General features: G+C 41.1%; 1 long non-coding RNA gene across 1 annotated transcript; it reads right to left on the bottom strand.

The window, feature by feature from the left end:
* Positions 1-5,054: 5,054 nt before the first annotated feature.
* Positions 5,055-17,274, bottom strand: LOC123950322. Its single transcript, XR_006820221.1, has 4 exons — positions 17,215-17,274; positions 16,310-16,544; positions 8,119-8,241; positions 5,055-7,553 (listed from the first exon to the last, which is right to left on the bottom strand). It is a non-coding gene; the product is annotated as an uncharacterized LOC123950322 (long non-coding RNA).
* Between the last annotated feature and the right edge of the window lie 5,675 nt (positions 17,275-22,949).

Here is a 22,949-nt window from a genome sequence, read left to right as displayed (position 1 = left end):
TCCAGGTGATAGGGCATCTGGGTGGGTCAGTGGGTTAAAGCCTCTGCCTTCAGCTCAGGTCATGATCTCAGGGTCCTGGGATCGAGCCCTGCGTCAGGCTCTCTGCTCAGCGGGGAGCCTGCTTCCCCCTCTCTCTCTGCCTGCCTCTCTGCCTACTTGTGTTCTGTCTGTCAAAGAAATACATAAAATCTTTAAAAAAAAATGTCCAGGTCATGAAAGACAAAGTACATGAAATATAATAGGAACTGTTCACAACTAACTGCAATCCATGACCTTGGACTACATCCTAGATGGAGATGTTGTGTCAACAGGAAGTTATATAACATAACTAGGACTATGGTCTGCTGATTAGATTATAATATTGTATCAATGTTAAATTTGTTTTTTAAATTTCTTAAAAGATTTTATTTATCAGAGAGAGGGAGAATGAGAGCAAACACAAGCAGGGGGAACAGTAGGCGGAGGAAGAAGCAGGCTCCCTGTCAAGCAAGGCGTCCAGTGTGGGACTCGATCCCAGGACTCTGGGATCATGACCTGAGCCAAAAGCAGATGCTTAACTAACTGAGCCACCCAGGTGGCCCTCCATGTTAAGTTTCTTGATTTTGGTTACAGTACTGTGGCTATGTAAAAAAAAGTCTTACAAAATATACACAAAAATATTGAGACACAAAGGAACTAATGCCTGACACTTAACTCTCAAATGATTCAGAAAATTAAACGTGTGTATGTATCTATGTTGAGAGACAGACAGAGAAATAGAAAATTTGATAAAGCAAAATGTAAACAATTGGTAAATCTAGATAAAGGGTATATGACAGTTCTTTTTTTTTTTTTTTTAAGATTTTATCCATTTGACAGACAGAGATCACAAGCAGGCAGAGAGAGAGGAGAAAGCAGGCTTCCCGCGAAGCAGAGAGCCCGATGTGGGGCTCGATCCCAGGACCCTGAGATCATGACCTGAGCCGAAGGCAGAGGCTTTAACCCACTGAGCCACCCAGGCGCCCCGACAGTTCTTTTTTTTTTTTTTTTTTAAGTAAATTTTACACCCAACATGGGACTCAAACACATGACCCTGAGATGAAGAGTCTCAGACTCCACTGACCGAGCCAGCCAGTTACGCCAAGACAGTTTGGGGGGTTCTTTGACAGCTCCTCTAACTCTTCTGGCAACTTCTTTGTAAGTCTGAAATTCTATCAAATAAAAAGTCTAAAAAAAACAAAAGTTCACCAGTCAGCCAGAAAACATATGTTTACTACAAATAGCAGCTTTCTTTCTTTTTTTTTTTTTTATGATTTTATTTACTTATTGCAGGGTGAGCATGAAGAGGGGAGAGGCAGAGGGAGAAGCACACTCCCAGCTAAGCAGGGAACCCAACGTGTTGCAGAGTCCATGCAGGGCCCCTGGGGGGCTCCATGCAGGGCTTCATCCCAGGACCCTGAGATCATGACCTGAGCCCGAAGGCAGCTGCTTAACTGACTGAGTCACCCGGGTGCCCCACAAATAGTAGCTTTCAAGGGGTTTGCTATAAAGCAGCAAATGCATGACTTTTAGAAAGTCTTGGTTCTGGGTCTCATTTGGGTACTGACACCTGGTATCATGGTGAGATAAAGCTGATCCTCTCCGCCAATTTAGTTAAAGATCCAGCATATTCTACTCAGAATTCTTACTGCGTGTTAAAAGGCCCCTTAAGGATATTAAAAATGCTATAAAATAAGTGTATCAAATCCGGTAAAATTTTCTAACAAAAGACGTCAAGCCCTAAAGAAAAGAAGGAGACTAAAACTACTGAGAGGCTCAGATTTGCCAGACCAGGCGCTTTCCCATGTGCTGTCGCATCCTCACTACGGTCATCTAAAGTTGGGTTTATTCCAGTTCACAGATTTGGAAACTGAGATCCAGAAAGTTACAGCAAATTGCTAACGATACATACCTTTGAAGGAGAGAAACTAGAATTCAGAACTTGGCTTGATTCCAAGTCCACCGATCACTGGGAAGTGATAGATTTTCTAACTCAACGTAGTATTTCTCTTTCCTAGAATTTCCTTTGTCCCTTTCCATTTTGAGCATTTAATTAGGTGTCAATCAAGCTCTGCAGGGAAGACAATGGATAATACCGGAAAGTACCAACGGAAGTAGTGATTAATCTGCCAGATCCTTCCTCACCACTGCTAAGCTGTCTACAAATCAATGTCAACAGAGAGCTAAACTCAAAAAGCTCCATTCATGACTAATCCTTCCAACTCCCTCACAAGATATCAGGCCACAGTGAGATTGCCAGGATGGCAAGACACTCATGGGAAAATCCACTCAATACTTTTGACTTATTAGGAGGAAACTCAAGAACGACTTATGTATGATTGGTCATTCCCTAGCAGTAAAAGAGAAAGAATGAAAAGAAAGCTATTACTTATGAAACAGGAAAAGAAAAAGGAACAAATTAAAAAGGAGGTCACCACCTAGGAACATAGTTGAGAAGCAACTAAACATTAATTGTCTTCAGTTCATCCTCTCTCTGCTAGCTGTATGATACTAGACAAGCTGCCTAAGCTCTCTGAGATTTAGTTTACCTGTAAAATGGGGACCTGTAAAATATTGATTTCGGGGGCAATACTGAGGATTGCACAAACATAGCATCTGCCTCATTTCATGGTTGTGTACCTAGACAGCAGCTTCAAAGCACAATCAGCTCTAGTAACACAGAGAACAAGTTGTGTTTTTTTCAGTTCCTTCACCTATTAAACCATTTCCCTACAAAATACTATCTCAGTTGCTGACAAAGACATTCCTAAGCATGTACCAAGGCATAAAATGTCAATGAATCAAAACAATAAAAATTTAAATCAAGTTATTATTTTCTCATCAAAAATGGGATTACTAAATAAAACATTAAGGGGAATGAGAAGACTTGCCTGCATGGAAAGAAGTTTGAATGGACCAATGAGTTTCACTTAAATGTTCCTTTTTCCCTTCCTGTTAATCATTGCTCTGTCTGAGCCACTAGGCCTGGCTCTGGCTTGGGCTGGCTAAGAACCACCCAAAGAGACATATGGGAAATCCTGAAGTCCAGGCTTTCCAACCTAAGAATTTCTTTTATTGGTTATGCAAAAAACCACTAAAACATGTGATTTAATGGGCATGCTAATCTTTAGGGATGAAGTTGTTTTCAAATGTGAATTGGCGTCTCAAATGGGTGAGCCCATGTTAAAATTTCAAAAAAGAGAACCACTCACATCACTGTAACAGATGTGGTTAGTACAAGTGATTTTCTATTCCTTAAGGAATGTCTTTTGAAAATCAATCTGAGGGTTTTGGAGGGGCGGGGTGTGGGGGGTTGGGTGAGCCTGGTGGTGGGTATTATGGAGGGCACGTACTGCATGGAGCACTGGGTGTGGTGCATAAACAATGAATCCTGGAACACTGAAAAGAAATTTAAAAAATAAAATTGTTTTAAAAAAGGAATGTCTTTAAATTTCAGTAATTTAAATTTCTCTCTGCCTACCTCTCTGCCTACTTGTGATCTCTGTCAAATAAATAATTTTTTAATTAAATGATTGTATTATAAAGGGCTAATATTCTAAATATACAAAGAGATGTTAATAAAATACAAATATACGGCCAGGTAGAAAAAAACTGCAAACAACACAAATAGGTAGTTTTTTTTTTTTTTAGATTTTATTTATTTGGCAGAGACACAGCGAGAGAGGGAACACAAGCAGGGAGAGTAGGAGAGGGAGAAGCAGGCTTCCCACTGAGCAGGGAACCCAATGCGGGACTCAGTCCCAGGACCCTGGGATCATGACCTGAACCGAAGGCAGACGCTTAATGACGCCTTAATGACTTAAAGGCACCCCCACAAATAGGTAGTTTAAAAAAAAAATACATAACAAGAAAAAAGATGATTTCAACTCACTAATAAAAAAACTGCAAAACACTGGGGGAAAAAATGTCATCTTTCTTACTGAGTTGGCAGAGTTTTAAAAAGATTGCTAATCCCCACTGTGGCCCAGCGCGTCGTGCAGAGGAGCAGCCTTCTTGTGGAGTAACCACTGAGACAGCCTTGAAGATGCTTGAAGATAAAAAGACAGAAGCGGCCCGGGACACAGATGAAAGAATGGGAGCTGCGGCGCTAGTCTGGGACCGCGGACTGCTGGTCTTGTTACAAAAATAAAAAACAAACAAACAAATAAATAAAATAAGAAATCTTATTTGGATAAGGCACTCCATTTCCACACATGCTGCCTAAGGCAATCCTCCGCATACAGGGAGTAACGCAGGGCTCCCGGGATGGCAGCAGCAAGGCTCGGAGACATGTGGGGCAGCACCGCGAAATGGAGGAGGCTGAGCTTTGGAGCCGGGTCTGAGTTCAGATCCTGACCCTGCTGCTTGTTCCTGGGATGCTGAACAACTACTCTGAAGCTCAGTTTCCTTGTATGTAAGATGGGGATAGCAACAAACAAATCGTATGAAAACGAAGTGGCATCATGTGGGAATGTACTTACCACAGTTTCTGACACTGAGTTAGCTGCTCAATAAATTGAAACCAAGTTTTTTTAATGTCTAATTTTAAGGTTTTTTTGTTCGTTTGTTTTCAAAGATAGATTTATTTATTTATTTGAGAGAGAGAAAGAGAGAGAGAGAGCACAAGTAGGCAGAGCGGCAGACAGAGGGAGAGGGAGAAGCAGGCTCCCCGCTGAGCCGGGAGCCCAATGTGGGGCTCAGTCCCAGGACTCTGGGATCATGATGTAAGCCGAAGGCAGCCGTTAATCAACTGAGCCACCCAGGTGCCCCTAATTTTAAGTTTTTGAAATAGTTCCTTATCGTATGGTGAACAAGATTTCTCCTGGGAAATTTCAGAATAAATACAGGGCATCTTTAAAATGGCACTATCCAGGGGCACCCGGATGGCTCAGTGGGTTAAGCCTCTGCCTTTGGCTCAGGTCATGATCCCAGGGTCCTGGGATCGAGCCCCACATCGGGCTCTCTGCTCAGCGGGGAGCCTGCTTCTCCCTCTCTCTCTGCCTGCCTCTCTGCCTACTTGTGATCTCTGTCTGTCAAATAAATAAATAAAATCTTAAAATAGAATGGGAATATCCACAAACATTTAAATATATTTCTACGTAGTTAATACAAAGTTTCGTCACTGCTCTACCAAGTGTATTAGGCAGTTGACAGGATCTCCAGAAGAGCCGGAGCCCCAGGACCAGACGCTCAGCAGCCAAGAGCAAATCACGTCTGCGGACAGCCATGCTGTATCACTAGGGGCACAGAGGCCGCTAAAGGCAGATATCTCTAATAGAAGACGGAGGAGAATGTATTTCAAGAATGCTTTTTAGTTTTCAATGCTCGGGCCCTTGACAGGGATGAAATCCTCCTCCTGAAACAGACCCCCGTGAAAGGATACAGATTTGCTCGCTCGCTCACTCACTCATTTAACAAATATTTATTGACTCTCGGTCGGACACCATGGTAGGGAATAGGGACTAGGGACTAGAGAGCAAACAGGCAGTCTTGCCCTTCTGGAATCAATCGGCTAGCAGAGGAGAAAGATAATAATAGAAATAATGATCTAATTGTAGTTGATGGAAAGAAATACTCTTACAGAAAGCAAAATTTGCTAGGAGAACATATAACAGATAAACCTAATATATTCAATGTCAGGGAGGCCTTCTCTAACCAAATGATAATGATAAATAATATTTCTAATAATAGCATGTGTTTGTGTTATAAAATTATAAGCAGATCATTCTAAATGAAGACCTATAAACTTTTCAGGGGTCCCAAAAAAGGCTTGAGACCAGTTAAAAAAATATGGTGGCTTTAAAAATAATGAAAACTGCAAAACTAAAATATTTAATAGCTATGAAATATAAAACTTATCAACATTATTTCCTTTCGTACTCACAAAAATGTCTTTAATTTTGAAAATAATAGATTAGCTTTTCTCAATTCCAACGAATTTCAGAGAATGAGTGATTATTGCTGAGAAAACAGCCAGTTGTAAACTGAGTGACCAACAGAAAGCCCAGTTCGTAAAATCAATTACAAAAAACCCTTCAACTTTATATTTTTAAATATAAAAATTACATTTAATGTGAAATGGGTTTACATTTTAATATATTTGGTTTTGTGCAGGATAGAACCCATTACCTACAAAGATCTTAAAACTGTCTGACTTTTAAGGTCTTAGCTCAGTACACAGAATCCCAGACCATATAAAGCAGCAGGTGTCTGTGTCAGGACCTGGGATTAGGGGGTACAGATGGGTCTTTAGCGCCAGATACAGGGTGTCACGGGCACTGGACGAGAGTAGGCGATCGGGAGCTCGCAGGTTGAAACATTCTTCTCCTGTAGGTTTAGCGGACATTGACATCAAGAGAAATCTAGTCCAGTCACCCTCCAGCTGGCCTCCCATGCACCATCACCAATACATTTCCAGGCCACATCTTTAATGATTTTCATTTCTGAGTGCATACATAATGAACTCGGGGGTACTGGTGAGCCCTTGGATCTTGCAAATGAGTGAGTCTGAGAAGTGGCAGATGATGAGAATGATGCCTTCAGTTGGAGGGTCTGACAGCCAGAAAGCCACCCTTGAGAAGCATCTCCTTCTAACGAGACTCTCCCTTCTGACCCTAAACAACCACTTCACACACTGGCCTCTTGTAATGGCCCAGAAATGTGACAGTCAGTCTGGTCACATTCTACTTGCTATTATCTTGCTCGATCTGAGCTCTCCTGATGGCTTCTTCTCATAGTGATCGCTCTGCATCTGGAACTGGTACTTATTTATAGCAAAAAAACTTAGTGTCTACCCTTGCCCTAAAAGTTGACATCTTATTCAGAAACAACCTCATTCATTCCACCCATGGTGTTCTTACCACCAAGCTCATTTTGCCACATACCATACCATATTTCCCTTGCCCCAAGCAATGCTTGAAAACTCCCCCTCCTAATTCCCCTAAATCACCACTTGTTATTTTAAATCCTGTTGTATTAACACATTTAACTATGATCAAAATATGTTCAAAATAACTGTATATAAATACACCACCAAAGAAAATTGATTGGTAAATGGATAGGGTATGAATACAACTTAGAAAAAAAAACTCCCTATTAATGTGAATGAGCAAAAAGGATATTTTAACAGAGGTTGTTACCAAGACCTAATCTCTTCAACTAGACATGATAGGACAGTAGCATAAGCCATTACAGTTGTCCTCCCTTATCTGCACGGCGTCCAGTGGATGCCTGAGATCATGGAGGGTACTGAACCCTACGTAGCATAGCATATTGGTTTTTTCCTATACACATATAGCTATGATAAAGTTTAACTTATTAGGCACAGAAAGAGATGAAGAACAATAAAACAAAGACAACAATACACAGTAATGCAAGTTATGTGAATGGGGTCTCCTCTTGCACTACATGAGGAGATGAGCGAGGCGACTGGCCTAGGCCCTGTGATGCAGCATCGGGATACGACACTGACCTTCTGACACACGGCAGGAGCGATCATCTGCTTCCAGACTGCAGTTGACTACGAGGAGCTCAAACTATAGAAAACAAAACCACAGAGAAGGGGAAACTGTATTATAGCACAAAACTGCTATGTTACTCGGTGAATTTTTTTAACTTTTTTTAAAAGTAATTTTCACAAGTAACACTAGAATGTGGAATTGAAAAACTATATATTGTAAGATTTTCTGAACTTACTAAGGGAGAAATTGAGAATCTATAGTTAAAGATGCACTTTTCCATAACTTATTCCTCTGCTTTGGAGGTCAAAGACATCACTGTTTCTTTCTTCTCCAGCAATCTTGTTTCTGGTGTCCAGAAACTGTGGTGTTTACATAGCTGTTATCTAGAGCTCATTTTATAATTTGCTTTCAAAATCATAAATGTGGTCCTGAAAATGTTTCATCCATTTACCTAACTGGACAGAGGCAAATGTATTTTCACCAGAAAACAGCCTTTTTTAAAGGAAAACCATTCATGAATTATGTCCTCTGCATTAATAGCTTACAATAGCTCAATTTTTTCACTAACTGGACCTAGATTATAACAGATTGAATTTTCGAAAAGTGAGGACTTGAACTTCCGTGCTTGATATTAAGTCACCTGACACAGAAGCGGCGAAGGCTATAGCCGAGCGCCGACACGCAAGGAGCGAGTCTGACAAAGCAGCACATCCGGGTCCCACCCGAGAGATGCATCAGGTTAGTGCGCGCTTCATGGGCGGCCCTGGGGAGGAACGGGTACGTTGTGAAGCTTTGGCATACTTACAAATTAGCTAATGAAAGCTGGAGGCAACTGGGATTTTAGCCAGTTGATGACTGACCTATTTTTAATTTAGAATTGTGAGCAGGAGAAGGGCCTGTTTATAGTCAGCCAAAATCACAGTAGTGATTAAGATATGCCCTAGAAATAAATCGGGAAGTCCCCGAACAGCCCTACTGTTTAGAGCGCTACATCTAATGTACCAAATACTCTATTAGATGAAAAGATTTCGCACAACTGCCCACCTCTAACCTGCTCCCAGAAACTTAAGATAATGACTGCATTGTTAAGCTCTGGCTCCAAGAATCACTTTGCTGACCACCTAGGGAGTCTTACCGAAAATACAGTCTAACTTCAGCGTTTAAGATGTTTAAGAATGGAGATTACCGGGGAGGAGTCCAAGGTAGCGGAGGAGCAGGAGACCTTAAGTTTGGTCCCAGGAATTTGGCTAGATCGCTATCATTCCGAACCCCCGTAAACTCAACCACAGAGCTACCTAAAGAATAGCTGCAACTCTGTAAATAGAAAAACCCTCACCTTCTCGAAGGCAGGACGTGCGGAGAAGCGAATCTGAGGTGATGTTTGGGAAGCTAGACCACGGGGGTGGGGGCCTCTGCGAGCCGGCTCCCGGCCAGTGAGAGCGCAGCGGAGCACAAAACCTGAACTTTGAGAAGTCTGCTCCACTGAGGGACATCACTCCCGTGGCTAAGCAGGGATGAAGCCCTGGCTGGGACAGTGGGGCCTCAGGACTCAGGGTCACGGAAGGATCCGGGGTGCCTGAGTGTGGCAGAATGCTCAGGCATTGGACTAGGGAAGCCAGGTCAGGGCTGCCATAAACTGTGATCCGAGGCACAGTCGGGCCACTACTTTCAAGCAGAGTCCCCACAAGCGGCAAATCCAGGGAGACCCCAACTTCCTCCACTGGGAGGAATGGTGTGGGAAGGCACTGCAGGAATCTGCTGGGTTCAGACTCCACACGGGGCGTGTCCAGAGATAGAGACTCTCCATCACAAGCCAGGTGAGCTCAGAGTGTGGCCGGAGACCAAGGAGACAGGAGTGATTGCTCTTCTCTGAGGGCTCACTGAAGGAGGGGGGCTAGCTCTTGGGTCCTCCAGCCCAAGGCTGGGAGGCCGCCATTTTCATTCTTGTCCTCCAAAGCTGTAGGGAAAGCTTTCAGGGAACAAAAGCTGCCAAAAGCAAACCCAAGCAGATAACTGAGCCTGGTCCCTGGCAAGGGCGGTGCAATATGGCCCAGGGAAATACACTTGAGGGTCAACACAACAGGCCTATTCCCCCAGAAGATCATCAAGAACATCCAGCCAACACCACGTTTACTGATCAATGAGAACTGCAAAACCTCAGAGCTACAGGAACACAGCACATAGAATTCATGGCTTTCCCCCATGAATCTTTAGTCTTTCAAAGTTAATTTTTTTTTCTTTCCTTTTTCAACCAATTTATTATTTTATCAATTCTTTTTTTAAAATCCTCTTTAATTTTCATCTGTATAGTTATATGATATCCTTTCAATATATTTATCTTTGCATATGTAAGTTTTTCTTTTTTTATGATTTTGAGATGTAGTTTCTTCTAACAAACTGACCAAAATACACTCAGGAGAGAGTATATTGCTCTGTTCAGTTCACCTATTTGTTTAAATCCCCTTTTTGTTTTTTATTGTTTTGTTTTGATTTTCTTTTAATTTCCTATTTTACAGTTACATTTTTTTTTAAAGATTTTATTTATTTATTTGACAGAGAGATCACAAGTAGGCAGAGAGGCAGGCAGAGAGAGAGGAGGAAGCAGGCTCCCTGCGGAGCAGAGAGCCCAACGCGGGGCTTGATCCCAGGACCCTGAGATCATGACCCGAGCCGAAGGCAGCGGCTCAATCCACTGAGCCACCCAGGCGCCCCCAGTTACATTGTTTTTAAAGATTTTATTTATTTATTTGACAGACAGATCACAAGTAAGCAGAGAAGCAGGCAGAGAGCGAGAGGGAAGCAGGCTCCCTGCTGAGCCGAGATCCTGGTGTGGGGCTTGATCCCAGGACCCCTGGATCATGACCTGAGCCAAAGGCAGAGGCTTAACCCACTGAGCCACCCAGGTGCCCCTTACAGTTACATTCTATTGTTTCAGTGTATTTAACTTTATTTTTATACATATATATGTTTTTCTTTCTTTAAATTTTGGGAACTAGTTTTCTGAAAAACAGACCGAAATACACAGAACCCAGTGTACTGCTTTATTCTGCTCCCCTATCTGATTATATTCTTTTTTTTTTTTTAAGTGTCTTTTTTTTTTTCCCTAGTCTCTTCTGATTTCTTTAGTGCATATTTCTCTGGGTTGTTGTTGCCATTTTAGTATTTTATTCTCTCATTTATCTATGCTTCTCAAGACAGAATGAAAAAATGGGAAAACTGACCTCAAAAAAAGAGAACAAGAGGCAGTATTGACTGCCAGGAACCTAATCAGTATGGACAGATGTAAGATGTAGGAACTAGGGTTCAAAATAATGATTATGAAGATACTAGGCAGGCTTGAAAAAATCATAGAAGACACTAGAGAATCCCTTTCTGGAGAAATAAAAGAACTAAAATCTAACCAAGTCAAAATCAAAAAGGCTATTTAATGAGATGCAATAGAAAATGGAGGCTCTAACTGCTAGGATACATGAGGCAGAAGAGAGAATTAGGGACACAGAAGACCAAATGATGGAGAAAAAAGAAGCTGAGAAAGAGATAAACAACTCCTGGATCATGAGGGGAGAATTTGAGATACCATTAAGCAAAACAATATTAGAATAATTGGGATCCCAGAAGAAGAGGGAGCAGAAGGTATATTGGAGCAAATTAAAGTGGAGGACTTCCCTGATCTTGGGAAGGAAACAGGCATTCAAGTCCAGGAAGCACAGAAAACCCCCCTCAACATCAATAAAAGTAGGCCAACACCCTGACTTATAATAGTAAAACTTACAAATCTCAGAGACAAGGAGAATATCCCAAAAGCAGCTTGGGACAAGAGGTTGGCAACCTAAAAGAGTAGAAACATTAGACTGGCAGCAGACTTATCCACAGAGACCTGGCAGGCCAGAAAGGACTAACATGACATATTCAGAGTGCTAAATGAGAAAAATATGCAGCCAAGAATACCTTATCCAGCTAGGATGTCATTCAAAATAGAAGGAAAGAGAAACTTCCAGAACAAACAGAAACTAAAAGAATGTGATCACAAACCAGCCCTGCAAGAAATATTGAAAGGGATGCTTTAAGTGAAGAGACCCCAAAAATAACAGACCAGAAAGGAACAGAGACAACTACAGAAACAGTGACTTTATAAGGAATACAATGGCACTAAATTCATATCTTTCAATAGTTACTCTGAATGTAAATGGGCTAAATGTCCCAATCAAAAGACGCAGGGCATCAGAATGGATAACAAAGCAAGACCCATCGATATGCTGTCAGCAAGAGATTCATTTTAGACCCAAAGTCACCTCCAGATTGAAAGTGAGGGGCTGGAAAACCATGTATCATGTTAATGAACATCAAAAGAAAGCTGGGATGGCAATCCTTCTACCAGAAAATTTAGACTTTAAACCAAAGATGGTAATAAGAGATGAGGAAGGACACTATGTCATAAAGGGTCTCTCCAACAAGAAGATCTAACAATTGTAAATATTTATGCCCCTAACATGAGAACAGCCAATAATATAAACCAATTAATAACAAAATCAAATGCATCAACAATAATGCAATAATAGTAGGGGACACTGATACCCCCCTAACTGAAATGGACAGATCATCTAAGCAATCATCTAAGCAAAAGATCAACAAGGAAATAAAGGTTTTATTTTTTTTAACATTTTATTTATTTGAGAGAGATCACAAGTAGGCAGAGAGGCAGGCACAGAGAGAGGGGGAAGCAGGCTCCCTGCCGAGCAGAACGCCTGATGCAGGGCTCAATCCCAGGACCCTGAGAGCATGACCTGAGCCTAAGGCAGAGGCTTAACCCACTGAGTCACTTAGGCACCCTGGAAATAAAGGTTTTAAATGACACACTGGTCCAGATGGAATCACAGATATATTCAGAATATTCCATCCTAAAGCAAGAGAATACACTTTCTTCTAAAGAGCACATGGAGCATTCTACAGAACAGATCACATACTGGATCACAAATCAGGTCTCAACCAGTACCAAAAGGCTGGGATTATTCCTTACATTTTTTGGACCACAATGCTTTAAAAGCAGAACTCAATCACAACAAGAAATTTGGAAAGAACTCAAATACATGGAGGCTAAAGAGTATCCTTCTAAAGAATGAATGGGTCAACCAAAGAATCTAAAAAGTTCATGGAAACAAATGAAAATGAAAACACAACTGTTCAAAATTTCGGGGAATACAACTAAAGTTGTCCTAAGAGGGAAGTATATATCAATAAAACCCTTGTTAAGAAACAAGAAAGGTCTCAAAAACACAACCTAACTTTACACCTAAAGGAGTTGGAGAAAGAACATCAAATAAAGCCTAAACCCACAGAAGAGAAATAATAAAGATTAGAGCAGAAATCAATGACATAGAAACCAAAAGAACAGTACAGGGACACCTGGGTGGCTCAGTTGGTTAAGCCACTGCCTTCAGCTCGGGTCAAGATCCCAGGATCCTGGGGTCAAGTCCCATATCAGGCTCATTGCTCGGCGGGGAGCCTGCTTCTCTCTCCGTCTCTGCCTGCTTGTTCTCTCTCTCTCTTTCTCTGACAAATAAATAATAAATGAAAAATCTTAAAAAAAAAAAAAGAGCAGTACAAAAGATCAAGAAAACTAGGAGCTTGTTCTTTGAAAGAATTAATAAGATTGATAAACCTCTGGCCAGACTTATCAAAAAGAAAAGAGAAAGGACCCACATGAATAAAACCATAAATCAAAGAGGAGAGATCAAAACCAACACTGAAGAAATAAAATTATAAGAACATATGATGAGCAACTATATGGCAACAAATAAGGCAACCTAGAAGAAATGGATGCACTCCTAGAGACATGTAAACTACCAAAACTCAAACAGGAAGACATAGAAAACCTGAATAGACACATAACCAGCACAGAAATTGAAGTAGTCATCAAAAATCTCCTAAAAAACAAGCACCCAGGGCCAGATGGCTTCCCAGAGGAATTCTACCAAACACTTAAAAGAATTGATACCTATTCTTCTGAAGCAGTTTCAAAATGGAAATGGAAGGAAGACTTCCCAACTCTTCCTGAGGCCATCATGACTGATCCCTAAACCAGACAAAGACCCCACCAAAAAGAATTACAGACCAATATCCCTGATGAACATGGATGCAAAAATTCTCACCAAGATACTTGTCAATAGGATCTAATAGTATATTAAAAGGACTATTCACCACAACCAAGTGGGATTTATTCCTGGGTGGCAAGAGTGGTTCAACATCCACAAATCAATCAATGTGATATACTACAGGGGCACCTGGGTGACTCAATTGTTAAGCACCTGCTTTCGACTCAGGGCATGATCCCATGGTCCTGGGATGGAGCCCCACACCGGGCTCCCTGCTCAGCAGGAAGCCTGCTTCTCCCTCTCCCACTCCCCCTGCTTGTGTTGCCATATCTCTCTCTGTCAAATAAATAAATAAAATCTTTTAAAATGTGATACATTACATTTAAAAGAGAAAGGACAAGAACCATATGATTGTTTCAATAGATGCAGAAAAAGCATCTGACCAAGTACAGCATCCTTTCTTGATTAAAACCCTGCACAGTGTAGGGATAGAGAGCACATACCTCAATATGATAAAAGCCATCTATGAAAACTCCACAGTGAATATCATTCTCAATGGGAAAGAACTGAGTGCTTTTCCCCTAAGGTCAGGAACACAACAGGGATGTCCACTATCACCGCTGTTGTTCAACATAGTATTAGAAGTCCTGGCCTCAGCAATCAGACAGGAAAAAGAAATAAAGGGTATCTGAATGAGCAAAGAAGTCAAACTCTCACTCTTCAGAGATGACATGACACTCTATGTACAAAACCCAAAACACTCCATCCCCAAATTGCTACAACTCATACAGGAATTCAGCAAAGTGGCAGGATATAAAATCAGTGCACAGAAATCTGTTGCATTTCTATACACTAACAATGAGACAGAAGAAAGAGAAATTAAGGAGTCAATCCCATTTACAACTACACCCAAAACCATAAGATACCTAGGAATAAACCTAACCAAAGAGGCAAAGGTTATACACTCAGAAAACTGTAGCACACTCCTGAAAGAAATTGAGGAAGACACAAAAAACTGGGAAGATGTTCTATGCTAACAGATTGGAAGAACAATTATTGTTTAAATGTCTATGCTACCTAAAGCAGTCTACATAGTCAATGCAATCCCTATCAAAATGCCATCACCCTTTTGCACAGAACTGGAACAAACAATCCTAAAAATTTGTATGGAACCAGAAAAGACCCCAAATAGCCAAGGAAATGTTGAAAAAGAAAACCAAAGCTGGTGGCATCACAATGCCTGACTTCAAAGGCATTTTGTATGACTGTATGACTTCACATACAAGGCTGTAATCATCAAGACAGTATGGTACTGGCACAAAAACAGACACATAGATCAGCGGAGTAGAACAGAAAAGCTAGAAATGGACCCTCAACTCTATGGCCAACTAATTTCAAAAGAGATTACCCAATCGAATATCTTTTGACAGTCTCTTCAAAAAATGGTGTTGGAAAAATTGGACAGCCATATGCAGAAGAATGAAACTGGACCACTTTCTCACACCACACACAAAAATAGACTCAAAATGGATGAAAGACCTAAATGTGAGACAGAAATCCATCAAAATCTGAGAGGAGAATACAGGTTGCAAAGTCTGTGACCTCGACCGCAGTAATGTCTTGCTGGACCTGTCTCCAAAGGCAAGGGAAACAAAGGGAAAAACAAACTACTGGTACCTCCTCAAGATCAAAGCTTTTGCACAGAGAAGGAAACAGCTGACAAAACCAAAGGGCAACCAACAGAATGGGAGAAGATATTTGCAAATGACGTAACAGATAAAGGTCTAGTAACCAAAAGCTATAAAGAACTCAAAACTCAAACCCAAAACCCAAAGAACAAATAATCCAGTCAAGAAATGGGTAGAAGACATGAACAGATATTTCTCCAAAGAAGATACCCAAATGGCCAACAGAAAAAAAATGCAAATCAAAACCACAATAAGATACCACCTCATGCCAGTCAGAATGGCTAAAATTAACAACTCTGAAAATAACAGATGTTGGTGAGCATGCCAAGAAAGGGAAACCCCCTTATGCTGTTAGTGGGAAAGCAAGCTGGTGCAGCCCCCTTGGAAAATAGTATGGAGGTTCCTCAAAAAGTTGAAAATAGAGTTATCCTATGACCCAGCAATTGCACTACTAAGTATTTATCTCAAAGATACAAATGCAGTGTTCTGAAGGGGCACCTGCACCCCAATGTTTATAGCACCAATGTCCACAATAGCCAAACTGTGGAAAGAGCCCAGATGTCCACTGACAGATGAATGGATAAAGAACATGTGTTTTATATATATATAATGGAATATTATTCAGCCATCAAAAAATGAAATCTTACCATTTGCAATGATGTCGATGAAGCTAGAGAGTATTATGCTAAGTGAAATAAGTTAATCACAGAAAGACAGTTATCATATGATCTCACTCATACATGGAATTTAAGAAACAAAACAGAGGATCATAGGGGAAGAGAAGAAAAAAGAAAAGGAAATCAGAGAGGGAGACAAACCATAAGAAACTTCCATCATAGGAAACAAACTGAGGGCTGCTGGAGGGGAGGGGTAGCAGGGTGATGGCCATTAAGGAAAGCATGTGACGTAACGAGCTCTGGGTATTTATATAAGACGATGAATCACAGTACTTTACCTCTGAAACCAGTAATACATTATGTATTAATTGAATTTAAATTTAAAAATAATAAAATAGAAGTCATCAGTCTTAAAAAAAAAAAAAGGAGATTACCTGATGGTCCATCTTTCCAGTACTGGTACTGCCAAGGAATCACATGGGAAGCGATGCTGGTTTCCTAGGCCCCATCAGATGAGCGTTTCTCCTTTCTGCGTCTTTTCTACATTAACTCCACACTGCTCAGGGATCTGAGGCCCCAGCTCTGCACTATCTATCTGTGGAAATTCTGGACCAACATTTAATTTCTGTGGCCTTGGTTTGTTGTTGGGTTTTTGTTTTGTTTTTAAATCTGTAAAACAAGAGGACAAGGGAGCCTCAACTCACCAGTTGCTAAGATTCTGGCTCTGAATATTTCTTATCTTTTTCCTTGGGATTTGCTAATACCAGCACAACAGAGCCCTCTAAGTTGTGCTAAGAAGAGCTCTTACTTTAGATTCAGTTTCTAAAATTAAGCAAACCCAAATGATTCAAAAGTGGGGATATGGATTCAATGTCCATGTTGCTCCCAAACAGAAAAATGTTTCCCAGTCTAGAAAGTGCTATATAAGACTGCACAAGCCTGATAGGCCTAAGTGTCCTAAGGATTCCAGACCAGCTGGTATGGGGCACACTCAAGTCTTACAAAAAGAATAACTAAATAGCAATTTCCCCTATCCCTACCTCGTATCTACCTGAGATGCACCTAGAAATTCTGCAATGGCAGCAACCTTTGTAAGCAACCAAAACATTACAGACCTGTTAAAATTTACTTGATTTCTGGGGCGCCTGGGCACAGTCAGTTGTGGTCAACTATTGATTTTGGCTCAGGTCGTGATCCTAGGTTGTGGGATTGAGCCCCAGGTCAGGCTCTGCACTCAGAGTCTGCTTGGGACTCATTCTCCCTTTCACTCTGCCCCTTCCTCCTGCTCTTTCTAAAATAAATGGATAAAATCTAAAAAAAAAAAAATCTTTAGGTGTACCTGGGTGTCTTGGTCAGTTAAGCGTCTGCCTTCAACTTGGGTCATGATCCTGTGTCTGGGGATAGAGCCCCATGTCGGACTCCCTGCATAATGGGGAACCTGCTTCTTCCTCTCCCACTCCCCCTGCTTGTTCTCTGTCAAATAAATAAACAAAAATATTTTTACTTGATTTCCCTCAATCAAATCAACCCAAAATACAAGAGGGTTATTCTCCCCAAAGTCATGGTTAAAGATTCTCATATAGTATTAATCTCATAAAACAAGACTTTTAGAGGCGTCTAAGTTGCTCAGTCGGTTAAGCAGCTGCCTTCTGCTTAGGTCATGATCCCGGGGTCCTGGGATCCAGCCCCTGTCCCGGCAGTGGGAGTCCGCTTCTCGTTCTGCCTGTCACTCCGCGGGCTTGTGCTGTCACATAAATAGATAAAATCTTTAAAAAAAAAGGGGGGGGGCTTTTTTTTTAAAAAGATTTTATTTATTTATTTGACAGAGAGAGATCATAAGTAGGCAGAGAGGCAGGCAGAGAGAACGAGAGGGAAGCAGGCTCCCTGCCGAGCAGAGAGCCCGATGCGGGACTCGATCCCGGGACCCTGAGATCATGACCTGAGCCGAAGGCAGTGGCCCAAACCACTGAGCCACCCAGGCGCCGGGGGGGGGGGGGGGTCTTTTGAAATCCACCAAACTATTAAGATTCAACATGTCGGAAGTAGTCTGTCACATTTAAAAGACGAAACAAGGTAACTGACAACTCTGACGACAATCTGCGGAGAGGCAGGTCAGGGGCTATCCTCTTCCTCTTTTTTGCTCTATGTAGCTTTCATCATCCTCTGCAATCCTGGGAAAAGCAGATGGTTATGCCTCGAGCTCACTCTTTCCCCTAGGAACTTACCCTAGAAGTGAATGTTTTTGATATCACCAGATTTATCTCCCCTTAAGGAAACAATAGCTACAATTACTACTACTTGTTTTGGAGTCTTTTACCTCATCTCCTGATGATACACCAGAGGGACTCCTAAAGCTTTTATTTTTTTAAAGATTTTGTCAGAGAGAGAGCACAAGCGGGGGAGGCAGGCAGGGGGAAAAGCAGGCTCCCCACAAGTCCAATTTGGGGCTCGATCCCAGGATCCTGGGATCCTGAACTGAGTTGAAGACAGTTAACCCACCCAGGCGCCCTCACACCACACCGGAAGGTTTTAAAACTGATGTCCTGACCCTCCCATTCCAATCAAATCCGTTTCCAAAGGCAGAACCCAACAATCTGTAGTTTTATACTCTTCCTTTTTGATGTACAGAGAGGTTTGGAAAACATTCTCCCAGCCCACTGTCTTATAACTCTCCTACTCTTTCACAAACTGGTAAGCAAGGTCTCTGAATCACAGAATTGTTTTATGTATCAAAAACTTAGCTATTGGGGCGCCTGGGTGGCTCAGTGGGTTAAGCCGCTGCCTTCGGCTCAGGTCATGATCTCAGGGTTCTGGGATCGAGTCCCACATCGGGCTCTCTGCTCAACAGGAAGCCTGCTTCCTCCTCTCTCTCTGCCTGCCTCTCTGCCTGCTTGTGATCTCTGTCAAATAAATAAATAAAAATCTTTAAAAAAAAAAAAACTTAGCTATTAATGGATCAGTACAAAGAGGTTGCGGTAAATGGTAACCTGCAGGAAATGGTCTCAAGGTCAACATTTTCAGAGACTTAAATGAAGCACGTGACTGGAAGGCATAAAGCAGCAGCAACATACAAGAAACAGGATTAAAAATTAAGAGTGTAGGGGCACCTGGGTGGCTCAGTGGGTTAAAGCCTCTGCCTTCGGCTCAGGTCATGATCCCAGGGTCTGGGATTGAGCCCCGTATGGGGCTCTCTGCTTAGCGGGGAGCCTGCTTCCTCCTCTCTCTCTCTCTGCCTGCCTCTCTGCCTACTTGTGATCTCTGTCAAATGAATAAATAAAATTAAGAAAAAAAATGAGTGTAGTATGGAGAATTGAGATTAACAATGAATTTGAGGATTGCTGTGGTAGGCTGAATAAAGGCCCCTAAAACATCCATTTCATAATCCCAGAACCTGTGATTGTACTTATACAAAAGGGATTTTGCAAATGTAATTGAGGATTCTGAGATGGGGAAATTATCCTGAATTATCCAGGTAGGCCCAATGACATAATCACAAATCCCCTGAGAAGGAAGCAGAGATCACTATACAGTATCAGGCAATGTGATGATTAAGGGAGAGACTAGAATGATGTGGCCACGAGTGATGAATGCCTTCCAGCAACTCCCAGGACCTAAAAGAGGCAAGGAATGGATTTTCCCCTGGGCTTCTAAAAAGAACCAGGAAACTAATTTTAGCCTAGTAAAACTGATTTTAAGCTTCTGATCTCAGGAAGAAATTTATATTAAGTCACTGAACTACTATAGCAGATTTCAAAAATTAATATAATGACTAATGATTATCTCAAGAATCAGAATCCAAGATCTGCATTTGTTTTATAAAATGTTTAAAAACCCAGAAGCACGAAATATTCTGGGCACCTGTGTGGCCCAGTTAAGTGTCTGCCTTCAACTCAGGTCATGATCCCAGGGTCCTGGTATAGAGTCCTTTATTGGCGGGGGGTGGTGTAGTCCCTGCTAATCAAAGAGCCTGCTTGTCCCTCTCCTTCTGCCCTTTCCTCCAGCTCACTAAAAAAAAAAATTAATAAAAAATTTAAAAAATTTAACGCATTTAAAAACCCAGAAGCACCAAGTATATTTTAAAGTGGTTTAAATATTCTCAACATCAAGGAAATCGTAATTTTTCTCTATATACACCTGGTTTTAAAGGGGCACATGTGGCTCAGTCGGCTAAGAATCCAACTCTTGGTTTTGGCTCAGGCTCATAAGATTAAGCCCCAGGTTGGGCTCAGCGCAGTGTCTACTTGGGATTCTTTAAAAAAAAAAAAAGAATTTTTAAATTCATTTGAGAGAGAGAGACAGAGCACAAGCAGGGGGAGAGGCAGAGAAAGAGGGAGAAGCAGACTCCCTGCCGAGCCGGGACCTTGAGACCAAGCCTGGAGACCATGACCTGAGCAGAAGGCCTCTCCTTCCCCTCTGCTTCCCCCGTCCCCACTTTGCACCTACATGCATGCTCTCAAAAAAAATCTTTAAAAAACCCACAAAACACCATGACATTTCTGGGGGCAATTAAGTACAAATTTCCCACAAAAATCAAAAGAGTTCTATTAAATTACCCAAATTGGATAAAATGGGTATCGCATTTGTAATGACCATATCCACCATCATTTCCTTATCTCAGGAGTTTTGTTGTTCCTTTGACTCCTCTCAGTCTATCTCTGAGGGAGACAGAGGAAAAATACAAGGACACAATTATATTGTTCCTACTTGATTCAACCTATTACTTTAAAAGCAATGTATAAGGCATTTTTTTCTTTTTTAAAGATTTTATTTGACAGAGAGAGAGATCACAAGTAGGCAGAGAGGCAGGCAGAGAAAGAGGGGAAACAGGCTCCTCCTGAGCAGAGCCCAATGTGGGGTTCGATCCCAGGACCCTGAGATCATGACCTGAGCCAAATGCAGAGGCTTAACCCACTGAGCCACCCAAGCACCCCAAGATATTTTTAAAAATAATATTTCCTGGGGTGCCTGGGTGGCTCAGTCATTAAGCGTTTGCCTTCAGCTCAGGTCCCTGGTCCTGGGATTGAGCCCCACACCGGGCTCCCTGCTCTGCAGGAAGACTGCTTCTCCCTCTCCCATTCCCCTGCTTGTTTCCCTTTCTCCCTGTGTCTTTTATCAAATAAATAAATAAAATCTTTTTAAAAAATTTAAAAATAACATTTCTTTCTAGGCACTGACACTAAGGAAAATCAAAAATATTAAAATCAGCAAATATAGATATGTAGAAAATTTTCACATAAAGCATACTGTGTAAGAATATCCCTTTGACAGCGTCGCAAACAGGAGTGAAAATCCTACAAATCCATTAACTATAACTTTGAAGTTATAAGAATTTCTAGTTTTGTACAAGATATAGATGGCCCTCATGAGATCCACCCAAAATAAAGTAGTAAATACACTACTAATGGAATTTTGATTTTATTTTTAATTCGTCTCTACACCAAATGTGGGGCTTGAACTCACAACCCCAAGATCAAGAATTGCATGCTCTACTGACTGAGCCAGCCCAGGCACCCCCACTGTTTGCAGAATGATAAATTGCTTTTACCAAGGTTTATAGCAGCAATACAGAATAGGATAAAACAACTTCATTTTAATAAATGAATAGCTAATTTTGAATGCTGATGCTATAATTAATCCTAGAATCAATATCAGACTTTTAATTGACATGCTTCCTTCATGAATATAAATTCAAAATATCAATTGTATTTATCCTTTGGAAATTTAGGTTATTATCAAAATTTAGTAGTCCGCTTAATTACATTAGGTTCTCGTATTTGATATCCAGCTTTTAGTACTATAAAAATAAATGTAAATCGATAAATCAAACAAGTGAAGCAATGTAATTAATTACCAGCCCATATAAAATAAAATAAAATACCCAGTATCCCCAAATATTAAGAGTGAGACTCCTAGTTAAAATTTTGGAGGAGTAATCTAACCCTCTGATAGATTCACTTGGTAGTTATCTGACTTTACTTTGCACACTACACTAAAAATGTGTTTTTCAGGACCACATTTGGATCTTTAGACCATCTCAAATATGTTGTACAATACATCTGTAGTGGCTGCTTAGTTAACAGCTGCACTCAAGAAATGAATATCATCTACTTTCACTAAAACATTTGCACAGTATGGAAAAACACCCAGAAACCTTTTAACCACATTCAAGTATTCAAAAAATAATATAAAGGGGAGCCTGGGTGGCTCAGTCAGTTAAGCCTCTGCCTTAAACGTCTGCCTTCAGTTCAAGTCATGATCTCAGGGTCCTGGGATCCAGCCCACGTCTGGCTTCCCTGCTCAGCGGCAAGTCAACTTCTCCCTCTCTGCCCCTCCTCCCTGCTTATGCTCTCGTTCTCTCAAATAAATAGTTTAAAAAAAAAAAGTATATAAATAAAATGTAGAATTTAACTGTGCAAATAAAACTATAGGAAACCTTCAAGCAAAAAGTTGTCATCACAGAGACAGCAGGGCAAAAAGCCCAGGGAAAAAAACAATTTAGTTCTATTACAAAGAATTTCACATCAGTTAGTAAATATGTTTAAAACCATAACATAGGTGGCGCCTGGGTGGCTCAGTGGGTTAAAGCCTCTGCCTTCGGCTCAGGTCATGATCCCAGGGTCCTGGGATAGAGCCCCGCATCAGGCTCTCTGCTTAGCAGGGAGCCTGCTTCCCTCTCTCTCTCTGCCTGCTTCTCTGTCTACTTGTGATCTCTGTCAAATAAATAAATAAAATCTTAAAAAAAAAAAGTGCAATCTAACTTCCTTATTGCCCAAAATTGAGTTTTCTATACCCCGCTTCTTAGAAGATTTATTGTATAATTCCTTTGCTAGGCTAATTTTTAAAATACCACTTAGGTACCATACATGTGTATTTTCAAAATTCTGTACACAGTATTAAAGAAAAATAGAAACTTTCATTTAGGTCTTACCTAGTACAGTGAGTGAATTTCATAGTACAACGAATATGAATGAGATGTCAGTATGAATACAAAAGCAAGCCTACAAACTGATGTTTCTTTTTGGGTTTGTTTTTGTTTTTATGGACAGTTCCAAATACAGTATAGGGAAAATGGAA

This window comes from Meles meles, chromosome 9 (genome assembly GCF_922984935.1).
Source record: "Meles meles chromosome 9, mMelMel3.1 paternal haplotype, whole genome shotgun sequence".
NCBI lineage: Eukaryota > Metazoa > Chordata > Mammalia > Carnivora > Mustelidae > Meles > Meles meles.
This window is presented reverse-complemented; position numbering and strand designations above follow the sequence as displayed.